Source organism: Apis dorsata, unplaced genomic scaffold (assembly GCF_000469605.1).
Source record: "Apis dorsata unplaced genomic scaffold, Apis dorsata 1.3 scaffold_416, whole genome shotgun sequence".
In the NCBI taxonomy this organism is placed as follows: Eukaryota; Metazoa; Arthropoda; class Insecta; order Hymenoptera; family Apidae; genus Apis; species Apis dorsata.
This window is the reverse complement of record NW_006263671.1, coordinates 495,450-504,592: the sequence shown is the minus strand read 5'-3', so window position 1 is coordinate 504,592 and position 9,143 is coordinate 495,450. Positions and strand designations below refer to the sequence as shown.

Below are 9,143 nucleotides of genomic sequence, written 5' to 3'. Positions count from 1 at the left end.
AAAAAAAAAAAAAAAAAAAAAACTAAAGAAAAGATATTATTAAACTCGTTAAAGATTAAATTAATTCTTCCGTTTTTTGCATCAATAAAATATCATTGTACCATAAATTATAATTCTAACTTTTATTATGAAACGAATATATCATATAACATCAAAATCATTCGTGATAAGTTTTCTTTGGTACCGAAATATGAAACGTGTATCGCATTACCTGGATTAATGTTTCGTGTGATATAGAGATTAACGTCTATAATGATGATCATCGTGCAATGCATTTTCTCATAAAATATAACGATCAATACGTATCTTATTTGAATCTTTCTATTCAATCGTGTTATTTTATTTATCTAGGACAGTTGTTGAAAAGATGGAAAATTTTTTTTACAATTTATATTATCATTTATCATGAACATTAAATTTATTAAAATTCAAATTCACGATTATATATCGATTATCGCTTGATAGAAATTTTTTTCATGACAATACGACGATATGAAAATAGAAATCAATACACGAAAAAAAATTGGTTCATTATTGTGATAAATACTCAACATTATGCTTCTGGCGATATAAAAACGATATAGAAAAAAAACGACAAAAAACATAAGGGTGAAAGAGAAGTTTATCTCTCGGATATGTGTACATAAAAAGTGCATTTGCGGATAGAAACTGAAGGACAAGAAAGTGATGGTAGTAAAACTGTCTCACGTATACGTACACGACACACGAAAGAGACGAAAAAAAGGGAGGAGTCTCAAAAATACATGTAATGGTATCGTTTACTTGCGGTGAGAACACGATCTGTTCTTTACGACGAAGAGAAAACACAAGATAGTGGTTTCCATTCAGGTACTTTAATAAACATGTACAGTTGAACGTATTCTTTTGAACGTATTATTATTATTATTTGATGATGTATATATCATCTTTTGAACACGGGCGGATTCTAGAGTCATTTTATAATGATCGAGAAACACAGTAAAATGATAAATGATTTTGAATCCGCCTAATACGCACTGGATTAAATTATTATAAACTATAATTGGCAATGTTTCGCGCGATTACAAATTACTGCGAGTAACCATTTCGTTCATTTTTTTCCCCCATGCTTTATTTGCGCTCCTTTTTTCTTTTCATTTAATCTCATTATAATTTACGCTTAAAAGAATCACATATCGAAAATTTTGAAAAAACATTTTGAAAGTTTATCGAAATATTTTTCTATTTATTAGTCTTTTTTTTTTATATATATATATATCTTTTTTTCTTTTCTGCCAGAGTGCGATTCGAATGTGCAATAAAATTGCGGAAAAATATTGTACAGAAAATCGCAAAAAAGTTCACATTCGATTTTCGGCGGACGTTCGTGTCGGTAAAACAGTATTCTATGATACTTTCATTAGACATGCGCAAATTTTTCTACATACATCTTCGACCCTTTTAAACAAATAATTTATAAAAACATCGACATATAAGTAAAAGGCAGCGTTAAATAAAATTTTATAAAAATTTAGAGAATTGAAATTAAAAAGAAAATTATTTTTACATTTATTATAATTGGAAATGGAAAATTTTTGTATAAAAAATTCGAAATTATTATAATTTATTAATGCCCAGATCACACATTCATGGCAAACAACTTAACGTCCGCCTAAGTCTTTATATTACCTACTTACAAATATCGCACATACTTGCACATGTACATACACACATATAGAGATACGATGTATATACATGCATCAGCGCGCTACACTCAATGCACATCCACGCAACCCCATTGATATTTCACATTTCAGGCACCACCAACGAACGGTAGATACGTATGTACATTGCTATCAAATATTACATCCGGCTATCGATTTCCACAACAGAGTGTACAACATTCGATCGCGATGTCTCAACCTTTTATTATTTGGCAGTAAAAAAATTAAGAAATTAGTCTCGCGGAATTATTATACGAATTTATAATTTATAGAGCAATACGTTTTTTTTTTTCTTATCATTAGAATTCATTATTTATAGATTTAAATAAAGAAATTTATTTAAAAATCAAAAAAGAATCAATACATTAAAGCTTTTTTTAATAGTTTTAAGAAGAACGCTTATGAATATAAAAAAATTTCGCATACTTTTCTGTTTGATAGAATGAGATCTCCATATATATTTATTATATATATACGTAGATATATCGATAAAATGAAAATTGCATAATTTAGCAGAGCGTTAGAACTTATTAAAATAAGTAATAAGTTCTTTTTTTTTATTAATGATATAAATTTTTACAAACATTTTTCATCATTTCCTTTATTCTATATTCTCTTCTTTCTTTCAATGGCGTACAAATATCCACTCTTGAGCATTTTTTTTTTTCTGTTTTTTTACGATTCGCTATGGTTACAGAATATGCGCACGTACTGTACGTATTATATACTACTATGCTCAATGGTCACCATATTAATTTTTGTTCGTGTTTTATTTAACACATTCGCTACGAGTACATTTTTATAATTTTGTTCGTTTAGAAGATAAACTGTTGTTCGATTTTTACAGAAAATTTTTGTAATTTGTCGCGTTATTTCTATAGTAATAGTTACTACATGTGAAACTATCTTAAGCAATAAATCACATCACGGCTTGAGGCATAGCGAATTACCATTAAAAGTGAAAAATTACAGTAAGACTAATGTACAAGCCACGAGTGATTCATATATCGCAGCGAAAGTGTTAATCAATGTAACGGTGGAACGTTTCCATCTTGGTTTCAAATCGAAACTACCCTCCTGCAACATTCTCTCTCAACTGCATTTATGCATACCGCGTCAGTAACGCATAATTCTGCTTTACCGCCTCGTCGGAATTGGATGGAAAGAAAAATTCGAACGAATTTTCGGCTTATTTGATTATATGTGCTTCGTAAGTCTATTTTAGCACATGGTTCACATTTATACAGCGTTTTGAACAAGAATAAAATTATTTACAAAAGAAAAAAAAAAAAAAAAACGAAAAAAAAATTGTTACATATTACTTTTCCATTTATGAAAAGTCTGAATATATCACAGTATGAAAAGGAACTGAAAATAGTTTTTAATTGTGGAATAATGAACACTTGTAACGTAACGTTACTATAGATTATCAATGCAATCATATATTTCTATATTCGATAAGCAGTCTGTTCGATGATGGAAATTTTTATTTGTTAATTTATTGACAGTCAAATATATAATTAATTTTACCATTTCGTTTATTATAGTCTTAACTTTTAATTAAAATCAATCCAACAATGAAAATATCTGCAAAAATGCAAAAATATTTCTCGCAGATTACAGAATCATGTTCCAAAGTATCGATGAATCATCGATTGCTGCTTCTTAACAAATGCCGAATCCATATTCATGAGATCTCCTTTTTCCCCCCTTTCCAAGCGAATCGAAGGCAGTAAACTCATGCAAACTGGACACTTATGGTGTTCTACACCAGTTGGCGCAACGAGCATAAGCACACGCATACGAAACAAATACATAGCCGATAAAAACGATTGTACGTTCTACCGACGTTTTCAGCCTGTGAGATCCAAGAAAGAATGTACAAACCGAGATGAAGCGCGCGATACAACGATATCTTTGATTACGTTTAAGGAAGTCTTTCGACGTGAATGTTCAATGAAACAAGACGCCCACACGCATAATAACACGATTTGAAATCCTCTTAACGCGGCTTACCGTCAATGACGGTAATAGGATTATACCGAGAAGTCTCTAGATAATCCAAATTTGCGCGCGAACGCAAGTTCAAGAAAGAAATATTTGCCAAATTGGAAAACTAATTAGAAATAATATCACAATCTTTACATCATCGAATTCTTATTTTATTTTCTTATTTTATAATTAATTTAAATTAAATAAATTGAAAATTCAATCGATTATACATTAAATGAATGAATCGACTTATTTCTCGATCAATTGAGCAAAAATTGATGGATTTAATACGAATTATATTCATCTACTTTTTAAAAAAAAATTTTTTTAAGATTGAGATTAAATTAAAATTATAGAAACAAGGATTTTAATTCAATTATATTTAAAAAATTATATTCGTATTTATTATCTCAGTTATGTTTAATTATAGATTCCAATTTATTTATATATCTCTTGAAATTGAACCAACATTGAAAAATTAAATCTTCAAATTTTTATTAAATATATTCAACTAAAGGAATATTTTATTTTAAATAAAAGTGAGAATAGCATAAAAAAAATTCGTTAAAATTAAATCGTTGATTAATTTTATAATTAAAAATATCCATTATTAAATTTTTTGTATTTTAAAGCTAATTTCATGGTTATGGAAAAATCAAAATACAAAAGTCACTTTTAGCATGAAAAATGCGTTTAGAACATTCGTACTGACATTCCTACTGACCTGGATATACTCAACTGCAAAACAGCATTTAAATTGTCCGATAAAACGCGTGGGCGTCGTTTCCCTTTAAACTTTTAAACCTCGGCCGGACACAGTGCCATTTGATTCCGCCTAAGATTTAAAACGATTCGCGGGAAGAAGTGACATGATACGCGAACGAAATTTTGAACAAATGACTAGTTGGACTAACGAGTTCATACTTAAATAATGTACCAGGTGGCGCCAAAGGAAAAACACTATAAAAAAATAGACTTAAGTAAAAATAACAATAAGTCTTTGATGCGTTCTTATATGTATATACATATCTATATAATAAATCCTTATAATCATTAATGATATCGATATTATTAATAATTTTTTTCATATTATTATTAATAATATCTGTATTAATACTATACATTAATAATTATATTATATGTATATGATACACATGTATAAAATCAAATCAATTGGACATATATAAAAACTTTAAAAATTAATATATGAATTCAAATCGGTTCGCACCACTAGGTCAAACACAAATCAATCGATAAAATGTACGTCTATCGACGCAGCGACGTTTCGCGATGACATATATTACATAAGGCGCGGAAATCCTATTTAAGCAGATCACAGCTGCTTCCGCTTGGCCACATTTTGGATCTCTCTTAAGTATATCTCTTCCATCGTACACATTTACGAACTACTGGTCGATTTTTCATATTTTTTATTTTTATTATAACAGAAGAAAAAACATAAATACAAAAAATTCTATATGATGCATTTTAGCATATTTGAGATACGTTTGTAAAATTTTTATCGAAGTATCATTAGAGAGTGGTTGCAAGCTTTGAAAATTGGTCTAAATGTCTCATTGAAGTGATAAATTGATCCTTTCAATTTTTTTTCATTCGTTCCAATTTAATATAAATAAACACAAATACCTGATTTTTCGAATCATCATATCACAAAAAAAAAAAAAAATAGATTATCAAAAGAAACGATAGAGCATAACGATATATATTCGAAATGAAATTTAAAACATCACAATTAAAAAATTTATCACTTCCATATCGACTGATAACTAGTGTCCATTGGACAAAAATATATATTAATTTCGAATAAATTTCGAAAGTTCTGAATCCTCCGTGTTTATGCGATCGATCGTACGGTATAATCGCGTGATTCATTATATTAAAAAAAAGAAAAGGAAATATAACAAAGAATTATAAAAACGCATAAAATTCTTCCTAGCTAATTAATGTCATATACGTATTATGCATATATGCGTGCGCACGTGATACTCATTGTCAGATTGTTCACGATATCTGAATGCTCAAATTGTGCATCAAATTAAATTTAGATTGTAGATAAGAATAAAATAAATTAGAGATTTTTAGGTTAAGTAATATGACATTTTTAATCTACGTATAAAATATATATATATATATTTATATATTTATATATATATATATAAATTGAATAATACTTAATCAAATGCACAAATATAATATACTTGCTTTAAATTATGCGTATGAATTATGCTTGAGTTAAGTAGACAGGTTAGGTTTGAGTCAGAACTGTACTCGATGTTTACGAGGTACGTATACATTTCAGTCCATATCTTCTCTGCATTCTCATCAGCTTTTACACGTCTATATTAAAAATTTATTGCGAAATATCCACAACAAATTTTACTTTATTATAAATTTTACTATAAATAAATTTTTAAATTAATATATTTTTAAATTCCAATATTTAAAAAATAAATCTAATTTTATTGATATGATTTATTTATATGAAAGATAAATTTTTTTGTTCAATTTCATTGCACATTATTGAAATTATACATATATATGTATATATATAATAATAAAAATTCATGTCAATGGAATAGTTAGAAAAAAAAAAGAGAGAAAAGCTGATCAAGGATTCTTTGTGATTACCGTTCCAATTTCTCAATGACAACGAAAAATAGAATAATCTAAGTTCTCCAGATATAAATATAATTTATTTATATTCAACATTGCCTCGATCTTTCACTTCAATAATGCTATGTTGAAATATGTATGCTTTTAAAACAAAAAGATTAAATTGCACTTTTAATCTATAATTAATTTTTTAAATTTAAATTCATATTCGTTATTAATAATATGTAAAAATAATAGATAATCTTTGTTAGTTTTCCATATTTTATCATCACAATCTATGCTCTCTTGCGTGAATTTGAAACTTTAAAATATACATATAATGCTTTTATTATCGACCGTGATAAAACAAGCCTCGTCGACGATAATTATTATTACATAACTCATACAGAATAAGGGTCACAAAGATAAGTGTAACATAAATAAAATATCATAATCATATTGTATAAAGTATTTTCTATTCTTAATGATTTTTCCACGATTCTTAATGATTCATTTCTCACGATAAAATTATACTATAGTGAAATTGTTAAAAGAGAATAATTTTTTTCGCGAAATAGATGGCAGAATAGCATCAAATCGGTCAACGGCCTTTCTTCATCGAACGGAGATCAATGATGGCGAGTTCACAAACTTAAACCGAGAGAGTCGAGTGTTTTCGAGTGCAGTGCACTTGAAGAACCTTGAGGTCAGCTTCCTCTTCTCGAAAGAATGAACCACGGACCTTGAAATCGATCGCGCGAAATAACGCATCGAAAAACTTTGAACATTGCCGCGTTGTCGATTTGAGATATACATAGATTTCAGAAAGGGAAATTTCACAACTGGCATATGCTCGATATACGAAATTCCAATTTCATCTACAATTTCGAAATGAGAATTAGAACGTAAAAATAATTTTCTTTCGATCACGAATCCTTTTTTTTTTTTTGCCTTGTAATTTTTTAAGTTAAATATTTTAACCTAACTTTTATTTCGTTTTATCTATTTATTTATTTATTTTCATTATGTTAATATTATAAACAAAATAATAATTTGATTCCACTATAAAATTACGAATTGAACAAATAAGCAATAACTAATAACTAAAACGCATGGTATGTTTTCAATTGATTCGCGTGCTATCCCCATATATAAGTGAGCCAACCCTGCTCTTCGTATTGTTCTCATCGTCTGGCGTGTCCCTTCGATGATTCATCCGCTACGATGCGAATCGAACGCTCGTTTGCCCATGTTTCTACGCTATCGCTTGGACAGAATTAATTTTTTTTTTTTTTTCCATAACAATTTCGGTCATTTATTTCGAATTCAAAATCGGAACTGGATCTCGAAAAATCCTCTGAAAAGAATTAATGAACTGCGCAGCATCTTCAATGAAAGTTCCAAAATGTCAGCCCAGTGTCAACATTTTTCGCATTCAAAAAACGCTCGAAGCAATTTCTACGACGTTATTAGCCGAACTTTTCTCTCCCCAAGATCGCACCTTTTTTTTTAAATAGTTAAACTTCCACGTTACAAACATTTGATTCGTAATTTGATACGTTTTAAAATTATCGATTATTCGTTGCAATAATCAATAACGAGAAATTTGGTAATAAATATTTTCAATTTAATAAAATATTTTACATTGAATTTGATGTTTTAAATTGATTAAATAATTTTTAATCCGAATGTTCATAGATATGATTCAGAAGAGATTAGCTTGAAATAACGATCGAATTGTAGATGATAAAATACTAGGAAGGAATTGATAATAAGATAAAATCGATGTTACGAAATTCTCCGTTGTTTAGTCATCGAGATAACATGAAAATGATTTCATTTGATCTGTTAAGTTTTATTTATCGCAAAATGGAATAACCGTATTTCCGACTCTTGCTCGTTAGTCAGGATTGACCAGGTGTTTGTCAGGTGTTTTTATCATGCGATACTTATTGGTGGAAAGAGTGAGCTACGTACGACAGAGAAATATTCATTCAATTATGTAATGACAGTAAACAAGTATTCTTACGTGTGTATCATGATTGTATTACGAGAAGGCGAATCGACAAAGAATTGATAAAGATAATGTAGATATTATTGTTCAACAGTAACTTGTTATTTTTTTCAAAAAAATTGTTGATTTTATCCATTATATATAATTACACGTAATTTCCCTATTATTATGAAGAATTATCTTCAATGTTACCAACTGTGGATACATTTTATTAATTACGATTACAATTATGAAAGTATTCAATTATTCTAATATAAAATAGAAAATTCTTCCTTCATTTTCAAAAATAAGAATTTCAAGAATCAAAAATTTAGGAATTAGAGTTTTATAAAATACTGTTTTATGTGTAAAGATAATTAATGTCTCATCAAAAGTTTGTGACATTCATAATTAAAAAATTCTCTGCTCTCGTTTATTATGTGAGTGTAATTAATATAAAGTGTAATTTACCGAGCGAAATGTCATTTAGATGTTTAATCTCTTAAATTAAAAATTTCCTGGAATATTTTTGACTAGACGAATAAATTTCTAAAAGGCGTGCAATTGATAACGAATTTCAGAAATATTTTTTAGCTAATATTATTTTAAAAAGTACTGAAAAAGATATTTTATCTGTCGGCGAGCGAAAGAAAGAGAGGGAAGTGAGAGATTTCACATCGTGAGTCATGCTACTGTTTAACGCGTACACAATTATTATGTATCACGTTAATTTATTATTAACCTAGACACATTCAGCGTCATCCTCTGTCTGTCTTTCCGTAAAAGATGTTCTACATTAAATTTTTAACAACTTATTCGTTCGTTTTGTTAAATTTGTTTTG

At 28.2% G+C, this 9,143-nt stretch overlaps 1 protein-coding gene across 1 annotated transcript in view; it reads right to left on the bottom strand.

The window, feature by feature from the left end:
* The window catches only part of LOC102677166, a 15,618-nt gene extending 7,080 nt beyond the window's left edge, over positions 1–8,538 (bottom strand). The window contains exon 1 of the mRNA XM_006619482.2: positions 8,528–8,538. The gene's annotated coding sequence lies outside the window, so the exon portion shown is untranslated. The remainder of the gene's footprint in view (positions 1–8,527) is intronic.
* Positions 8,539–9,143: the final 605 nt, after the last annotated feature.